The sequence below is a fragment of the Callospermophilus lateralis genome, chromosome 2, assembly GCF_048772815.1.
Source record: "Callospermophilus lateralis isolate mCalLat2 chromosome 2, mCalLat2.hap1, whole genome shotgun sequence".
NCBI lineage: Eukaryota > Metazoa > Chordata > Mammalia > Rodentia > Sciuridae > Callospermophilus > Callospermophilus lateralis.
Window position 1 is genome coordinate 34,796,122 of NC_135306.1, and position 19,877 is coordinate 34,815,998.

General features: G+C 33.2%; 1 protein-coding gene across 4 annotated transcripts in view; it reads right to left on the reverse strand.

Moving 5' to 3' along the window:
- Positions 1 to 19,877, reverse strand: part of Zcchc7 (zinc finger CCHC-type containing 7) — a 229,074-nt gene that overhangs the window by 11,452 nt on the left and 197,745 nt on the right. The window lies entirely within an intron of this gene.

The following is a 19,877-nucleotide window of genomic DNA, read 5'->3' on the forward strand; positions in this document are numbered from 1 at the left end:
CACAAATGCTACACACAATGGAATTTATAACCTCAGCTGTTACCAATTCAGATATAAGTAAAAAACAACAAATGTTATACACTCTCCAATTAAAAATGTGGCTCATAAATTAAGACTAGCCAAAAATCATCAAAAAAAAGTTTTAACAAGTACACACACAAGTCATATATCCCTCATTGCAGAGATTCACATTTTCTTCAGGTAGTAGAACACCAGGAAGATGTGAAATTAATGAGTGTAATTTTTTTTCTGCCTATAAATAAATAAATAAACAAATATATGTGTGTGTGTGTGTGTGTGTGTGTGTGTGTGTATATATATATATATATATATATATATATATATATATATATTTAAAGAGAGAGAGAATTTTTTTAATATTTAGTTTTTAGTTTTCAGTGGGCACAACATCTTTATTTTATTTTTATGTGGTGCTGAGGATTGAACCCAGCACCCTGCGCATGCCAGGCGAGCACACTACCTCTTGAGCCACATCCCCAGCCCACATCTATATTTTTTGATGTGGCATAAAATTGCAGCCATGAGCACACATATTTTAAGGGAAAACTAAAAGAGATGGTGTCAAGGATGTGATAACATTTCAAGAAAGAAGTTGTTAAAAGCTACTGATGGGCTACAGAAGATGAAGACTATGAAATTCATTGGACTTAGCAATCAAGAAGTTGTTGGCAACTGCAAACTTGTATGCAATTTCACTTGAGGAGCTGTAGCATGAGCCAGATTGAAATAGGTTTATCAAGTAACTATAAAAATGCCTTAGAACAGAACACTGGTCACTCTTTCAAGAAACAAGGATATATAGAGAACAAGGGAAAGAGACAAGTGGAAAAGAATACAAGTCCAAGGTGCCTCTATCCATGATGCTTTTTAGTGTGCTGGGCACAGGGCAGGAGTGTATACATGCCCTATTTCTACAATTTATTAAAACATAACCACTGAGTGCCCAATATATACATGGCATTTTTCTCAGATCAGGTAATTGAGAAATGAGAAAAACAAAAATCACTGCTTACATCTCCAGTGCTGTATGTGTACACGTGCACACACTTTCACATATCACTCATGTGTACACAAACTAGAAGATGGTGATTAGTAGTATGCACACAGCTAAAACTGAGTTTTATGAATTACAGATTGAGCTGCTGAGAGAAACCCTGACAAGGACGGTCCGGTCCTTTATTATAATAAGGAAAAAACCCCAGGTATATAATGATTAAGGGACACTATTCTAGGCATATGGTATAGGGAATAGGTAGTGCTAAACCCAAGTTAGAAGCAAGCTCATTATATTTGAAGATTTGAAAATGTATCTGTAAACTTGGAAGTGTAGTAAGTGAAGAAAGAATAGAAGAAAAGGAGGTTCCAGGAGGTGAAGAAGGACCTTATCTAGGGCTTTATGACTGAGGGTGAAAAACACTGAATTATTTTAAGCAGCATGGGAACCCAGTGAAGGGTTGAAGCTAATGGTAGGTACTCAGTAACTAGCTGGTGACTGTTAGGAAGGACCATAACTGATGATAAAAAGAAAAACCCACTCCTTAAATAATAAATGCTCTCTAAAATGGTACTTACTTATGTTTATAAATTGTTCTACTTATGTTTGTGCAAACATATAGAAAATTTATCTTTGAAGCAAGATTTTTAGATTCATTAACGAGAAGGAAAAATATGCTATGTTTATACCACTGAAGTAAGGGATTCTACTGACTTGAATCCAATGCAAAGTCAAGATAAACCAGGAAGTAAAGATGAGAGAGGAAAGGCAGCAGAATACAACAGACACTAGTATGGCAATATGTAAATCAATGGATGTGCAACTGATGTGATTCTGCAATCTGTATACGGGGTAAAAATGGGAGTTCATATCCCACTTGAATCAAAGTGTGAAATATGATATATCAAGAACTATGTAATGTTTTGAACAACCAACAATAAAAATTAATTAAAAAAAAGATGAGAGAGGCTGGTGAAACCATATCAACAGGGATATCCAGTCACTAGAACTTGATTTATTGATATAGAAGCAAGTGGAGTCTTCCTCAAAGGAGAAGCTATCAGCACCCCTATAGCACTTCTGGCTCTTCCTAAAGAGTATAGGACACAAAGAAAGTCACAATACTGCACAACTCTCTAAAGGCTCATTCCTATCAACTCCTTTCAGAGAAAAGGCCACCTTTATGTAATATTGCCAGTTGTTTGCAACCTTAGGGTTCCTAATTCCCCTTTTCCCTAACTCTCCTCCTCCTCCTCCTCCCTTTTTTAAAAATAGCATCCATCACTTTCTAGTGTACGAAAGTGGTTATTGATTATTGCTGATCTGCCATCTCAATGCTACAGTGTAAGATGCATGAAGGTGGGGACTTTTCTTTGGTCTACTATGTATCCCTACATTAAGAACCTAGACAATGAATTGGTAGAGAACCTAGAATAGGGATCAGCAAATTTCGGCCCATAGACCAAATCTGATCTTCTCCTGTTTTTGAATGGCTTACAAAGTTGGAACAGCTAACCTTTAAAAAAAACAATTTTTTTTTTTGGTTATACATGGACACAATATCTTTATTTTGTTTATTTTTATGTAGTGCCAAGGATTGAACCAGTGCCTCACATGTGCAAGGCAAGCGCTCTGCCAGGGTCACAACTCCAGCTCACAGCTACCCATTTTTAAATGGTCAAATGTAATAACAAAAGAGTATTTTGTAACATGTGAAATTCAAATTTCAGTGTCTATCTATAAGTAAAGTTTTATTAAAACAGAGCCATATATATTAGATTATGGATTATCTCTAGCTGCTTTTACACTTGAGTTTTGATGGGGACCATATATAGCCCTCCAAGCTAAAATATAATACCATCTAACACTTCGTGGAAAGTTTGTTGACCCAATACCCAGAACATAGGAAAAGCTCAATAAATAAAGAGGTAATGAATGAGTAGATATTAAAGACTTCAAAATTCTAGACAGTGGAAATTAGTTATGCAATCAACAAGTGTAAAAAGTGGATACAAACACTGAATACATCTGCTATTGAGTACATGAAGGCAAAATTTTATGGAATGTCTCTGAATTTATTTTATTGCTTTAGTCTGAGGAGATAACAGGTAGTTCTAATGCATTTAGTCCTTAGTAGAAATTATTCATTTTAAAAGGTTGCTGAGTTCCTACTATCCACAGAGTATGTAACACAAATTGTGAGGGATATACACATAAATAAGAATTCTAAAACAGATGAGTTAACATGGAAAAGATCTTAAGAAATGAAAACACTTGGGAGGCCATGGCTCATCAAGGGGAGTTAAGTGCACATCAAATGCATATTTTCCATTAAATAAATGAAGTAGTATAATTTTTTTGAGATGCCCCTTAAGTACAGTGTCTCAAAGAACAAATTCACCTTACTGCTATTAAATGAATTGTAGTTAGTTCTTTTCAGTTTTTAAAGTGTTAAATGTTTTAAAACCAATAACATTCATGTGGCACAAAATTCAAGACACTAAATGGTAGAGAGTAAAAAGTCTGATTTTGGTCTGTTTTCCATCAATCAAGTTCCCCTCCTCAGAGGCAACAACTGTTACCAGTTTCCTGTGTTCTATCAGCAACAGTCTAGACATGGATACATGTGGGCACTCTGTATATGTATATAATGCAAGGGCATATTTTTGTCTGCTTAAAGACAAAATATGGATGGAAGGGATTTTAAGAATTGGTGACAATAATCAAAGGCAAAACTGACCAAATCTTCTGAAGAGCCAGAGGTTCTGATAAAAAGTTATCCACTGCATTTTGGGATTATGTGCTAACCCTGGCTCTGTCACTTATGCAACATTAGTCAAGTTACTTAAATGATTTTGTTTCATTTTATTCATCTGTAAAATAGGTACAATAACAGTAACAGCACTCCTTCCTGACACTGTTGTGAGGGGATGTTACACATACTTATAACCTATCAGTAAGATATGACCATATCCTTTACTTTCTTTACTTAGTTTCCCCAACTCTCCTGGTTTCCTTCCACCTCACTGGCTGTTTCTTTGCTAGTCCTGCTTCCTATGTTCTATCCTGCTTACCCTGAAGTGGTTCATGGCTCAGTTGTCATCATTTTTTTTTTAAGTATATGTTTTAGTTGTAGATGGACACAATATCTTTATTTTATTTATCTATTTATATTTATGTGGTGCTGAGGATAGAACCCAGTGCCTCACATATGCCAGGCAATTGCTCTACCACTGAGCCACAACTCCAGCCCCCATGGCTCAGTCTTTTGACAGCTTTTCTTCTCTATCTAATCCCTTCTAACCTCATAGCTTTACATTAACCTTTACTTTGGCCACTCTAAAATTCTATTTTTACCCTTGATCTCTCAACCCTAGATTCACATCTCTACTAGAATGTCTAACAGGCATCTTAAATTCAGTAAGTTAAAAACAAATCCTGTCCTCCTCCACCCCTCAAATAAGCACCTCCTACAATCTTTCCCATCACACCATCAGCAATGCCATCTTTTCAATTGCTTAATCCAAATATCAACAACTTGATTTATCTCTTACATATACATCATGTCCATCAGCAGCTTATTGGCTCTGTAAGATACAACCACCTTACTTCTTCTCTCCTGGTCTAACCATTCACCTTTCATTTAGATTACCAGAGCATCAGAACTTATCTTCCTCCTTCTATCCCTGCTCCTCTGCAGCCTATTCTCAAGACAAGGTGATCCTTCTAGCATGTAAATCAAAACATAACACTCCCCAGCTGAAAACCCTCTAACAGCTCCTCTGCTCTCTCAGTAAAGGCCAAGAACCTTACAATGGCCTACAATTTGCCTTTCCCACCTGCCTGATTTTGCTATATGCTTTGCAGCATGTCTCCATACCTTGCTAGCCTTTCTGTGTTCTTTGAACACTCCAGACAAACCTCAGAGCTTGGCACCAGCTTTGGTGACAAAGCTTCTGGATCCATTTTCCTGGATCTCTTCCCCCAGATATGATGTGGTATACCCCTTCACTGCCATCAAGTCTAGGCTCAATGGTCACCTTCATAGTAAGGTCTTCCTGACTACCTATTTTAAAATTGCTTGTTCTTTCCAAGTAGTACTCCTAATGTCCTAATTAAACAAAACAAAACCCCCTAAACCAACAGTCAAACAACCCTCTTCCTGGAAACCCCCAAACTTTCCATGGCCCTTATTGCATCTGACATTAAATATTTTACATTTTATCTATCCATCCTCAGCCCCAAAATTAAGTTCTGCAAGGGCTCCTTTTGTTCATTCCTGTACCACAGCTTCTGGAATAGGGCCAGGCATACAGTAAGAGTTCAGTAAATATTAATGAATGAACAATGGGGTAATGCATATATAAAGCATATGATCCATGTTAATAAAAATCTTGTATACTTTGGAAACTTTTTAACTTTTCTGTCATTAAGGGAAAAATCTATATAATCATACTTTGATATGTTAAAAAGCTTGAATAAATTAATAACACATCTTCCTTGTGTCTCTTTCCTTCACACTAAGAATGTGATATATACTTTGGCAAAACCAGGATGGAGTCAGTAATGCAAAGAGAATAGGAACTCATCTGATAGTACCAGGGATGAAGAGATCCTTCTTAATCAAATTTTGAAAGCATGCTTCATTGTTGACACTTGTAATTTTATTTTGAAAGTAATCTCAAACATAGCCCCACTGTTCATTTATGCTCCTGGACAAAGTGCAAACACTTGGATGTTCATTCATCTGAACAATGTCACTAGTTAAAAACTTCCATTACTACTAATAAAAATACCAACAGTATTTATAGTGTTATGAAATTCTAAACTGCTTCACAATAATTAATTAGTAAATGACATGACAAACATTATCTACACACTCTCATTTTAATAAACTATCATGTACCAGGACTTAGTAGGAATGAAATCAGCCTAGATCTTACCTAATTAGAGAACATTTATGCATTAGAATACAGTACTGAAAACTCAATAATGATTTCCAGTGGACAAATTTTCATACTATGATCTAACAAAAATCTTTACTTAAAGTGTTAGAAATATAAATTTGTGACTCAATTCTTCTGCCTGGGAGAATGTCTTTATTTCAATTAACAGTAAGGTCCAATTTAAAGAAGAATGTGTCAACTGATTAGCTCTAAGCTCAGGACTCTGTCATATGCACCTATACTGCTGACAAAAAGTTAAATCCAAGGGAATGAATGTAGTTTTCTAGAACTTTTTTAAAGTAAAAAAAAAAATTATCTAGACTTGGACTCAATGGATACCAAATGAAGTATTTATGAAAGCAGGCCTTTTTTTTTTTTTTTTGGTTAGAGACATTTAAATAATCTGTATTTGTAGGGTGATATCTTGGAGATTACTTTACTATCAATATATAGAAGTAATAACCTGGTAGATAGCATTACCTATGAAAGGTCCATCCCATCTGCTATTCTTGCTGAAAGCTTTTCATGCACCAGTAAACTCAGTAAATATCAGAAGATAAAGCATAAGCTTACCACGCCACGGATTTACTCCTAATGTCTCCTCAAAGTGCAGCCCGATGCAACGATTACAAATGATTTTCTTCTAATGTCATTTTACATAACCCTTTTTTCTGCATGAGTAGTTAGTTCGGAATGAATGAATGAATGCCATTAAAACAGTTAATCATTATCTGGGACACTGGCCTTACTCCCTTCACTTACTAGGAATCTCCATGACAAAGGCCAAGAGATCAAAATGCTAGAGTTGCCTCAGTGTCCTATTTCTAACAGTAATTTTTTATGCAAATGAACCTTCCAGGGCATCTCCCTCTGTGACCTTGAGCTGCCCTTATCTAAACTGACTTTGATCCAATAAGGGCTTGCATCTAGCTGAAGCTCATTCCCTATATGCATATAGGATGTACAATCAATTTCACTAATTAAAGAGAATTTTCTACACTTGTGAATGCAAAATGGATTTATTTTTATAATCATACATATAAAGACTAAGCTTTATATATATATTTAATTTGTTAATCCAATTTGCTACGTAAACTTTTTTTGTGTGTGTGTGTGTGCGCGCACGCGCGCGGGCGGCATGTCATACTGGAGTTTGGAAACCTAAGGGACTCTACCACTGAGTTACATTTGCAGCCTTTTTTTTTTTTTAAATTTTGAGGCAGAGTCTTGCTAAGTTCCCAGACTGTCCTTAAACTGTGATCCTCCTGCCTCAGCCTTCTCAGTTGCTGGGACTACAGGAAGGCATCACCACACCTGACTATTAAGAACAAATATATTAAACACTTGACATAAATATATTCACAATCAAATATAACACTAAGAAAAGTAGAGCTTGGCTCTCCAATCTTTCTGAACAAGTTGCATTTGCACATACACCTTTTAAATTGATAATGATGTTCAAGTTTGAGAACATCCTCACTCTTTCAAAGTTTCCAAGTCAATTTATTCTTTTAATAAGCTCATTAAGAGCACAACCCTTTCCCCAATATTCATGTATTTTAAAAATCCAACCCAAGTAATCAAATAAGATTACTCAAGAAATTGTTACCCCCAATCAAAAGCCTTGAATGTGATTACAAAGTCCATTAATTGAAGTGACCTATTGACATCAATTTGAAATTTAAGCAGGAAGAAAGTTTAAATTTAAAATACATATTTTTTCCTGTCTAAAGATATTGCTTTTTACTGGCTACTCTAAAGAGATTAGAGACAATATGCTGAATATTTTATTTCATTTTATAAAGAGAAGGCAGGGAAAGAAGAATGGATGCTTTCCCTTTCTTTTAGTGTTATTCAAAATATAAATGCCAGTAGAAATGTAATCAGTATATATTCAAAGAACAAAAAAAAATATCTGGAAACTAAAGAAATCAAAGGGAGGAACTTGAAAGTTGGGCAAACCATTTTTTAGTGAACAGAACTAAAGCCGGGTCTGTGAGAAAGCGACAATGACAACCCTATTACTAGCAGCGCACAAGACTAATACCCTTTTCTTCCTTTACCAAGATTTCTGAAGATGTGTCCTCACACCTGAGGCCTGAACTCCACCCAGGCTTATTCCCACTGTAGCTTTGGACAAAGCCTTCCATTTGCACATGGTTTTGGCAAATATCCATTGTTACATTTTCCTTTGAGGAATACTGGGAGGATTTTTCTTCTCAAAACTTTGGAATTGTTTAAAACAATGCTTCCTTCATGAAATTTTTAAAGCTATAATTTTTTCTTAGTGAAAAACAAATGCATTTATATTCATGTGGACACTGCTACCAATTTCCCCTAAATCCTAAAAACGGCATTAAAAGTATCACATATAATAATATACATATAATATTTTTATGTGTTAAAAGACTATGTCATATACCCAACAGACTCCCAATCCATTGGGTAATTCCTTAATTAGGCAGATTTTTGAAACATGTATTATGTACACAACAGACCGGAACGTCTCCTTTGGAGCATTTTCTAGTCTATCGGGTGATTACATCATTAAGCCACACATGCTACGTAGAAAAAATCCTTATGAAAATTCATGAAAAAAAATGTACAGCACATCATTAGCATGCAGAGGATGTGTATGCTTTTGATATTTTCTCTGTTTAAAAAAAAAAAAAAAACTACATGAAGTAATTAGTCTGGGCCATGAAAACATGAGAAAGGTACCCGACCCTGGTGAAAATGAAAATTACAAAAAAATTGCATCTCTCATGGTTTAGCTGAGGGTAATTTGCTTTATTGGAAAATGGATTCTTGAAAAGTATTCAGTTGAACCGCGGCAAAATAAAGAGTGTTGCTTTATTGATTTGATATTTCAAATATATACGTAACTTCCTTCCTAATTCTCTTTTGGATACACTTAAGTTTTACAAACCAATGAGCTGAAAGGTTGCAAATGACCAGTCATAAAACCATTAATTATTCAAATCCTTGCAATACTGTATGTTTGCATACTTATGTTTTCATTTTATGTCATCAAGAGTTTAAGGGATTGCATGAGTATGTCTTTTTCAATAAATCAAAACTATGTTCAAGTAATGTGAATAAATGTAAATTGTTGGTATAAATCCCAGCAATGAAAAGACTACATATTAAGCACTAGGACAACATTAAGCACTAGGCAAAACCTGTAAGACAATATATTTGAAGGTTAAAATAAAAGACGAACAAGTTTTGTAAAAAGAAGCTATTAAATTTATTAGTTTATGATCTTTTTGCTAATAAGATACTTCCCCCACCAAAAAAAAAAAACCACAACAACAACAAAAAAGAAAACCTCAGTAAGCAGAGAACAATGAACATATGCAAGACAGTAAGGATCACAGTAATTCACTCCCTGAATGCTCCAAATCTTCATGGCTTAAAAAGCATCCCAATTTTCTCTAAAGGTAGAGGCATTTATTCACTGGGCCATAGCTAATTTTACATGGAATGCAAAAATGTTAGTTTAAGTTTAATTTACCATCCTATTTAAATATTTCCAATGTAGCTCTCAAACTGCAGAGCTATCCCTCCGTCTATTTTAATTTTAAAGTAAGTTAGCAAAGGCTTCCTTCTTAATCCCTAGAGACTACCTACATAGTGACACAAACGCACAAATTTATGACAGCAACATAAATGCTCTTCTGAAGTAATGTGCAACATTAAGTGAAAATCGTTTCCTGGAAAGATATTATAGGTATCTATATTTTATTTGCCATCTTAAACATATCTGGGTCTTTATGGCCTTATTTTAAAAATGTATTTCCTTTTTATATTTCCTGGTGCAAATGGACTGCATAAATAAGCAATGTGCTATGAGGCTTCAGACCAGCCGATAAAACCTTTCAATTTTCATGCCAGCTTCTTCTTTTGTAATTCAAATCCGCCTGGAAACTGGCAGCTCTGAAAACTGAAACAAGCACTGCCACAAATACCTTGTAATGCTATCGACCTTGTCTGCCCATGCAGTGAGAAAGGGGGATGCGTATGTGTCTGCAGCCATCCAGATAACACAACTCATTTTTGGGGGGGGGGGGTGCGGGGATAACAGAAGCCAGCCCCAGACTGTGCACCAAAAGCAGTCATTACCAGGCGAGCTGGAGAATAAGTCTCTTCAAAATACACAGTGCATTTAAAAACCATATATGAGGCTGAGCCACTGCTGTCATTACCAATTTTAATTTAGCTCCTTCAGTTTGCCAGCCAGATAAACTCTTTAGTGCTGTTTTTCAATCTATTTGCCACATTTTATGTTTAAGATTATAGTAATATGGACAGGAGAAGGAATCACTTTTAGGGGAAATAAAGAAATAGATCCGCTTATCGGCGCCCATCAGAAAGTTCATTAATCAACCAGGCTTTGTGCCCTCTAAATTGAAAGGTTAAATAATCCTCTCAGGAATATTTCTCAGCCCCTCCACCAATTGTCCGGAGAGGAGCTGCCATTCATAGCATGCGGGATCAGTGACAGGGTATCTTACCACTGTTTGGACCCCAAACAATGATGGACAAATGGCCTGGTTTACAAAGAAACCTTTTAGGACACAGATGGAAAAGGACCACAAGCTTTGAAGCAGGGTGGAGGGATGAGAAGGGTGTGGAGACAGGATATAGGGTGAAGAGACAGAAGAGAATATCTACATGTTGTGAATTCTCGGATATTTTATCTGAAGGTTTACTGGGGTGGCCTATAAAGCAAAGAAATCACGTTAATATTATACCTCTCAACCATATAAAATGCATAACATATTCAAATTTGCTTATACATTTTGCATACAACTGTACATAAGCCTCTACTGAAAAATTATGGAACCAGAGCTCTACTGTATTTATTAGCTAACACACCAAGGATCCAAACAAACCCCAAGATTTTCATTTTGACTATACATGACTTACAACACATGGCAACCCCCTTCACCTCAAACCCTGCTTATTCTATTGAAATATTCTTAACCATCAGTCACAAAGGCATGGAATCCACAAATGCAAGGACCTGTTTCAAGGGGGGAAGTAATGCTCTTTTGCTTTTATAATATGCTCCATCTTAGCCTTGCTTTTCTTAAAATAAGAAACAAACAAGAAATTGGAATGCTCTTTGAAATATATATCACATGCATTGAGAAAATGATTTTGTGTTGCCTTTTTTTGCTGGACCCATGCAAATACAGTTGAGAGTCCACAGAAGTGACCCAGCTCTTATGCCACTACGGCTGGCTATGAAATTTGGCTGTTTTCTGGTATCAGTCACGGGAAAGTATGAAGTAGTTTTACCTGAAGTGCAAAAAACGGATACTCTATTTTGTTTCCTTCCTAATCAGATTAACATAAGCCCTCTACCCTTAGCAAATAGAACCACAATTAGCATGTGTGAATTATTTGATTTCATGTTATTCACATTATTTATACAGGAAGCTAATATTTATATAATTTCATTTGCATAGGATAGAATAACTATATTCAGATGATACTGAAATTACTGCTTAAAAATTAAGCATTATTAGCATCTTGTGATCTAATTTTCAATATCTTTATAATGATTTTTAGGTAAGTAAAATTAATAAAATAATTTAAATTTGCTATACTTAATTAAAAGTTACTTACATTTTTGGAAAGGAATAAGACAAGTATAAATAATTAAAAAATGAAAAACTGAGTTAAGTATTTTTGTTAAGAGAAGACACTGTTTGTAAGTATTTTAATTTCACTAACTCTAGGAGGAAAACATTGTTAGGAGACAGAGTAATATGTCATTATGAATCTCCTTATCTTGGGCAAAAGACATTAATAATAACTGAACTAGGATATCAGTGCAGATGCCATCTCTACAGGTGTGAGATGCTTCTGGGTTTGCTGTGGTAAAGCTCACATAGCATTTAACATGCTCTATGTGTACAGTATTGTGTGAAGTACTTTTATCATCTTATTGCATATGTAAGTAACCCTATAAGGCATGATAACCCCCATTTTTTTCAGGTGAAGAAACTGAGATTGTTACAAGTTAAATATTTTAACTACTTTTACACATCTAGTATACGAACCAAAGTACATGAACTCTGAACCAAAGTCCAATTCCAAAGCTGGCACTTTTCCCCCTCTATTATGATATAGAACTCCCTAGTATTTCCTCAGGAAGATGCCTGCCTTTCTGTCCAAGTTTCTTAGTGCCTTTTTATAAGGGCTTTTGTAAAATGAGGAGGAAATATGGTATTACTGTAAACAAATGAAATGTGAAAGATCCAAGAAATACAAAATTGAGATTTTTAAAGTATAAACCAAATTTATAATCCAAAGTTTAGTTCTAACTGCAAAGAAGTGTGGAGTAATCTACAAATAACCGTAAAGGAATGTATGCATATACAGTAGGCATTTATAAGCATGAATATATTACAAAATTATAAAGATGGCTATATATCTACCTAATAGATTCAGCTCTATGATTTTTGAAAAAAGTAATGAAAAAATCCAGTAGCTTGACCAAATAATATACACATGAATTCTTACTAAGCTAATACAGATTTCTGAACACTCACTTGAATAACTCTTGTTTTTGAAATGTGACCTACCTGTGTATTGGTTTATCAATTAAGGTGAAGGTGTAATTTAATGTGTTTAACTTTTTTGTTGTTGTTGTTGTTAAACACCTTCTAAACGTGCAGCATGTTTTTAATATAATTTTAAAGATATTTCTTAAAAGCTAGAGTTGTTGGTCTGAGAATCACTGACTCAACCTCAAAAGAGCTGGAAGAAACCACTTATAAATGTAAAAATTAATAAATAATTCCCAAGACTTTCTGATATAAAATGAACAATGAATTTCAAGTCTAAAATTTGAGCAAATTGAACAATAATTCATTAACTTTCAGTCACTGAAGTTAAGTTTAAAGTTGAAACTTTAAACTTAATTAGACACTTAACTTTGCTACTGAAGTTTATACCATGACAGAAAATACACTAGTTTAGAGACGCTGTTCTTGTCAAGAAGTCAAGGGTCCTTTCAGGATTCTTTTCCTACAGATTATTCAAATGATTGACCCAAACCCTTAAAGGTTATGGTTGATCATAACTGAGTAACTAACTGATTCCTAAATACTTAAGACCTGCAGGAATTACTGTAATCTACCATGTCACTCATATGCATAACCACTAAAAGGAATGTTTAATAAAAATATCACTGATTTAGTATACTTTATTTACATTTATTGTTGCACTGAAATATCCATACAAGAGTGTGACAAACTCAATCACCTAGAATGCTTATAAGGAATGGCATGAATCACCTATTTAAATTACATATAAAAAAGAATCACTCAAATAAGCTGAAATTATTCTGCATTTTACTTCATGTTCTTTTTCTTTATCTTTTAACATTTTTAGTTGTAGATGGACACGATACTTTTATTTTATTCATTTATTTTTATGTGGTGTTAAGGATCAAACCCAGTGCCTTACATGTGCTAGGAAAGTGCTCTACCACTGAGCCACAACCCCAGCCCATTACTTCATGTTCTTCATGTGCAGGTAACATGACTCCCCAAAAAAGCATTACTCAACATCTCTCATGTTAAAGCTATAATTTTTTACATAAGACAATACTATACAGTGATAAACTGCATAAATTTCAAAAAATAAGAATATTTGTTTTTGTTCATTTTTGGTAAAATAGGGGGACTTTTTCTAAGTACAAAACAATGTAGTTTTTTGGGGGGAGATTATAAGAATTATATATTTATATTTTAAGTAGATAAGAAAAGAAGTTAAAGTGTTCATGTATATTAAAATTAGAAACACTTAGAAATGGAACTCCATTACCACAACACTTAATTCTCAAGAAGAAATTGCTCCTACAATGCAATTCCTCTGTAAGCAAAAGTGAACATACTTAGAGAAGAAAGAAAAGGGTAATGAAAAGGTCTAAATCTAACTTTCTCTTTCAGATATCCTCAGGAAAAGCATCTTTTAACACACAAGAAAATGACTATGTCATTTAAACTTTTAAAACAGAAGTAAAACTTGAAGCTCATTTGGTAAACATGTAACTTCTAAATGTACTGCCCCCCATCCCCTTCATCATTATGGGATATACAAAACAAAGCATAGGAAATTTTCTATCAAATGAAGAAAGAAGTTATTGTTTTTAGAACTTCAAAATCAGTTTACTATTGAGAAACATGTTCTATCTAAAAATGAACAAAGGCCTTAATGGCTGGTGACTAGGGCATTAAAGATATTTAGAAGATGGCAAAAGCACAGCTGCTTTTATGATAAAACATTTATGTAAATTTTTCTCAATTGAGTAAATGCAGCATATTTTTCATTGCTTCATTATCTGACATGCTTAAATCTACATTAGGATTGTTGTCATAAAGCATTTGATATTATTTAAATATACTAATGCAAGAAAAATGGACCATATTGATTTCCCTCTTAAACCAAAATTAATTTTTACATTTTAAAATACTAAAAATCAAGTAAGTTGAGAATTTGCTCTGAAGGAGGACACCTTAATATTCCTTTGAGAATAAAACACTAAGGTTCTCTCATGTGCTTCAATGAAAACAAATAAGTTATATATACAAATCTTAATCATTTTTATTCCACTGTATTAAAATACAAGCATGTATACACATGACTTCTTAACGTCTGAAGAAACATTGAGAGTAAAAATAACATATGCATTTATAATTCACAGCGTTCACTTTTCCCACTTTCCTTTACAGGAGCTTTAGGAAATTGCTTTTTGATGATTTGGCAAATTATATTTATTTTTAAATGAATCTCATTTATTGAGATTGATAATTCCAGGTTTCATTTGCTTTGAAATTGCATTTTTCAATTGCTTCCAATGATAGGTTCTGGCAAAATGTGGTCCTACATGCCAGTAAAATAAAGATTTTTTAAAAAAAATCAGTCAACGTAATGATAGGTTCTGGCAAAATGTGGTCCTACATGCCAGTAAAATAAAGATTTTTTAAAAAAAATCAGTCAACGTACTCTGCAGATGTAGTAATTATCTTTTATAATAAATTCAAAACATGATAAGATTGAAGTAAAAAATTTCTAGCATATTTTTAACACTAAATTCATTAAGAACAAGGTAAATATTGAAAGTAAACACAAAACTACTCACATTCCTTTTCCATTAAAAAAAAATCTTTAAAAAATTTTGGTCACCATCCAAATGTATTTCCTATTTCTGTTATCAAATATGGAGTATGAGTAAGTCATTAAAACTTATACAAAAACTTTTTGTCTGGGCTGAGAGTATAGCTCAGTGGTAGAGCATGTGCTTAGCATGTGTAAGGCCCTGAATTCAATTCCCTAGTATCCCTCAAAAGAAAAAAAATCCTGTTACTCAAAACAGCAAGTAACTAAGAAGATAAAGCAATCTGATTGATTTTGTAGTACTATAATGAAAAGATAGCCCTGAGATAATATAAAAGAGACATGTGCATTCTCAATCATGAGAGCACAGTCAATACCTTGGTAGTGTTTGAGTATTAGGGTATTTTTATTTATTTATTTGTTTTAAAAATTTTTAAAAATATATCTTTTAGTTGTTGATAGATCCTTATTTTTATTTATATATACATGGTGCTGAGAATCAAACCCAGTGTCTCACACATGCCAGGCAAGTGTGCTACCACTGAGCCCCCCAGCCCCAGCCCAGGGTATTTTTAATAAAAATCAAATATATGAAAACTTGACAGAGATGTTATGTCCCAATGCTTGGTAAATCACAACACTGTAAGAGCCAAAAACCAGATGTATAGAGGAAAAAAATATCAATTTATGCAGGAGTATTTCTGGTTCTTGAACTTTGACAAAACAAACTGAATTACCAAAATAATAGCTTCCAAAAGGAATTTATAAAGTATTAGTTTATGATAACCTATATGTCAGGTCTCAAAAAATAGTACAAAGAAAAAATGTTTTGAAAAATTCCAAAACAGAGTAAGAACTAGGCCTCACTCTATTCTGGAGTTAACATTTTTTTTTTTTTTTAATGCAACCAGTTCTATTTTCTTAAATACACATACTCCTGCACATTGTCTCACATACATTTACATATAAAAACATGAAAAGAGAAAGACAAATGATGTAAGTTGTGTGGATAGGGTTTTGCAGGTCTGTTTATGTAGCCAAGGAGCTCTCAGAAAGATATTTAGGATTCCCAGCATATATCCAATTAAAACAGAAAACTTTTTTTTTTTTTTTCCCCATGAGAAGAAAAGATTCTGGCTTGAGACTGACTTTTTCAAACTATTTATTTTTCATTTTAAGTTACTTTGAAAGAAAAATATTCAATTTTAGCATTAGGCAGTTAGAAATTTGTTATCCACCTATCACAATCCAAGGATAAAGTGAAATGGAACATTGTTAACTATGGTCCAGAAGATATACTCTGCCATTCAACTAGTTCAGGTAAGACTACCACTGGTCACTAGTAAACTCTGATCATAAGCTTTTCCTGAGCTAGAAAGGAAGGCATGGAAACTAACTTCTCGATTCTTCCCCATTTCCCGGACAACAAATATTTTAATTTTTTGAAGTGTGAATACTAAACATTCCAAAAATTATAAACTTACGTGTAAAACTTAATTCTCATAAAAAAGTTACATTAGCTTTCTCCTTAAACCTTTGGTTAAAAAGAAGGTAGGAAGGTTATAATACGTTTTAACAATGCACACAAAGAAATCCAAGCGCAAAATTAAACATAAAAGACACATTGTCCTTTTTGGTTCTTAATACATACAGCCTCCAAAGAGCAAACTCCTGGTTACTTTTTTAAGTAAGTAGATTAAAAACAAGATTAACAAAATGTCCAAGCCATGTCAAATTACAGCCTCTACTAGTTAAAAATTCTGTTGGTTCTAAAACTCTGTTGGTGGCCATATTGGTCTAGGATTTTTAATATAAATGAGAGTAGAAATGACAGGGGTTGGGGGAAGGGACTTTCCTTCTTGAATAACAAGGGAAATTTTTATCTGGAATGAAATATTTGAAAGAGGAAAAGAATATTTAAAGTCAGACTTTACCAAAAATCGAAAAATAAAGCAGAAATTAAAAAAATAAAAATAGGGCTATACTATTAAAAGATTTAAAGAATTTTCTAAACATATTTTTGGAGAAAGTAAAAAATTAAGTATTTGAGTAAATCGTTTAATTGCTAGATAAAACGATTTTTTCTTCTTTCCAAGTAGTTCTCTAAACCAATAATTCAAAAGACATTCAATTACACATGATTTTATAGCCACTGAAATATATAAAGAAAAATGGCATTACCATAGTTGTTATGATGTATATGTGTGTGTGAGCGAGAGATACAGAGAGAGATAAATAAAAAGAGAGAGAGAAAGAGAGAGAGAGAGAGAGAGAGAGAGAGAGAGAGAGGGGTGCGCGAATGGATAAATGTATTTTAGAGTTTTATTGACATGGTCCCTTTAGAAAGATGGCCTAAGTTTTTACTACTGTAGTGAAGTTAAGTTTGGTTAGAAAGCTGTTCTATTTAGATACAAGTTGTTAAAGAGACTTCATTTTAATTCTCATGAAATTGCTGAAAATATTGAATACTTCTCTGCCGTAAGTTTCTTCTTACTTCAGAATGTATTTTTTAAATTTTTGATTTGTAACATTTCACAAATCCATTTATATTGATCAACTTCATCATCTTATGTGTTTGAAAAATAATATTCTGCTTAATCTCTAGAATTCTTTTTTCTTTCTTTCTTTTCTTTTCTTTTTTTTTTTTAAGAAAATGATTCCTAGAAAGACCTTAATTTGTAGTGGCTAAAACAGAAATCGTTGTGTAAACGACCTTCTAGTCTTACTGGTTGAAAGGCAGATAAAACCAACTGAAAGCTCGCAAATGTAAACATTTCCAAACTGGGACATATTAATCAACTTCTCTCCTCAAAAGCGCAGTTCACCTGGGGTATGAAATAAACACTTTTTGGTTATAAAAAAAATTAATCCATGATTAAGTGTAGAAAGTTCCAGTTTTTGCAGACTGGTTTAAAAGAAAATACAGTAGCAATTCTAACCCTAGTTTATTACTTGGCCATTGCTCTGATTGATGCCACATTCATGTGTGAGGGCTACTATTAGTCAATAGATGGCAGTCCATCGCCTAGTAAAAGAGCTGAAGAGGACTAAAATCAGCACGTATCTTACTTTTATCCAAAACTGAATATACTTAATTGCAAAGATTCAAATATTACCCCTACACTTATAAAAATTTAAATAACTATAGTTAAATAATTTAACTTTTATTTTACATGTGAACTGATAAATAATGCACAGGTCTATAAGCACAGAAGTGATACATTTATACTTGCACAGTAAACTTATTATTAACTAAACTTGATAATAATAAACTGTGATGGTTACTTTTAATATTATTTTGAAAAATTAAACAGGATTCCACATTGGGACAAATTAAGTTCTCAAACTGAATTTATTATATCCACAGATAGAATATATTATATTCCACAAAAGGCAAATTCATTTTGTTTTTATTTATTTTATCCCCAAAATTCTTTTTGCAATGTTTCTAAAAAGCTAAAATATTAAACAGACCTTCAAATATTTCTGTTATACCTGAAACCAATTTTTACAGGTTCATTGATAGTTATGTAAAAGAGTGGCTTTAAGATTGAGTACTTTCCACACTTCAAATTTTCAAAATTGGAATTCTCTAAATTAGGGGGAAAGCTAAAAAAGAAATGTAATGTCAAATTTCTTAGGACATTACTTAATACAAATAATGATGAAAAATATTGCTATGTGGTTACAAAGAGCAGCTCTGTGATCTTGAAAAGTACTAGAGATCAAATTCTAACCAAGTTTAGGTTATAAGAACTTCACCATGCTATGTGAGAATAAATAAACTGCTACATGAACACAAACAATGTAATCAGATGAGTTACATCTATAATGTGTGCACGCATATATGGGTATATATCTTTTAGCATTAACACTGAAGATTTTAACAATAATCTATTTAGTATTTTGGGAAGAGCAGAGGAATTACAGTTTTCTACTTAAGCTCTTCAAATAAATTAAATGGAGATAACAAAATCTGAAAAAACAAACCACTTGATATTATTCCTGGCTTCTTGGGCTCATGACAAAATGGTAGTATGAGTATACCTGTTGGTTTATTATTTATTTCTTATAAGTGGTACAAAAACTTTGCCTTCTCTCTTTTTATGACTTGCTTTCTATAAACAAAACCTTTTTAATACACTAAACTTTTAACAACTATTAATTAGTATGTATTACATAACTTTCCAACTAAAAGAAACTTGTCCCTTGCTTAGCACAACACATTTAATATATTAAAAATGACCAGTAGGACTTTGGTAAATCAGTGCAATTATTTAAGCTGAATAGTAAAAGTAAACTAACTTTATAATATTGAACCAATTGGATTAGCCAATTGGATTCTATGGTGACTATGTTTTCTGCTTCTAAACCAGAAAACTGAATAACCTGAATGGTATTATGCAGATATTCATACTTTTCAAATATGTCAAGAAGGGCTTAAAACATAAGACAGTTAAATTGTGCTATATGAAAGGTACCCTGGGCTTTTTCTAGCTTCATTTGATAAATGTGTACATATTTCAGTAAAGGCAGAAAAATGATAATGGAAGATACTGTGCACTGTATGCTTATGGACTGTGGATGATGTAATATTTTAAAGACACTGATTATTACCATTTTTTTATGACTTCCAGCATACTTTCCCCCTTTACTATAATGAATAGAGTCAAAGAAGACTTAGAAATACCATGATGTAATCATCAAATGATGTGAGTAATAACAAATAATCAAAATCTTTTAAGAATAGGAAGATTAAAGGACAGGTTAGTGGGCAG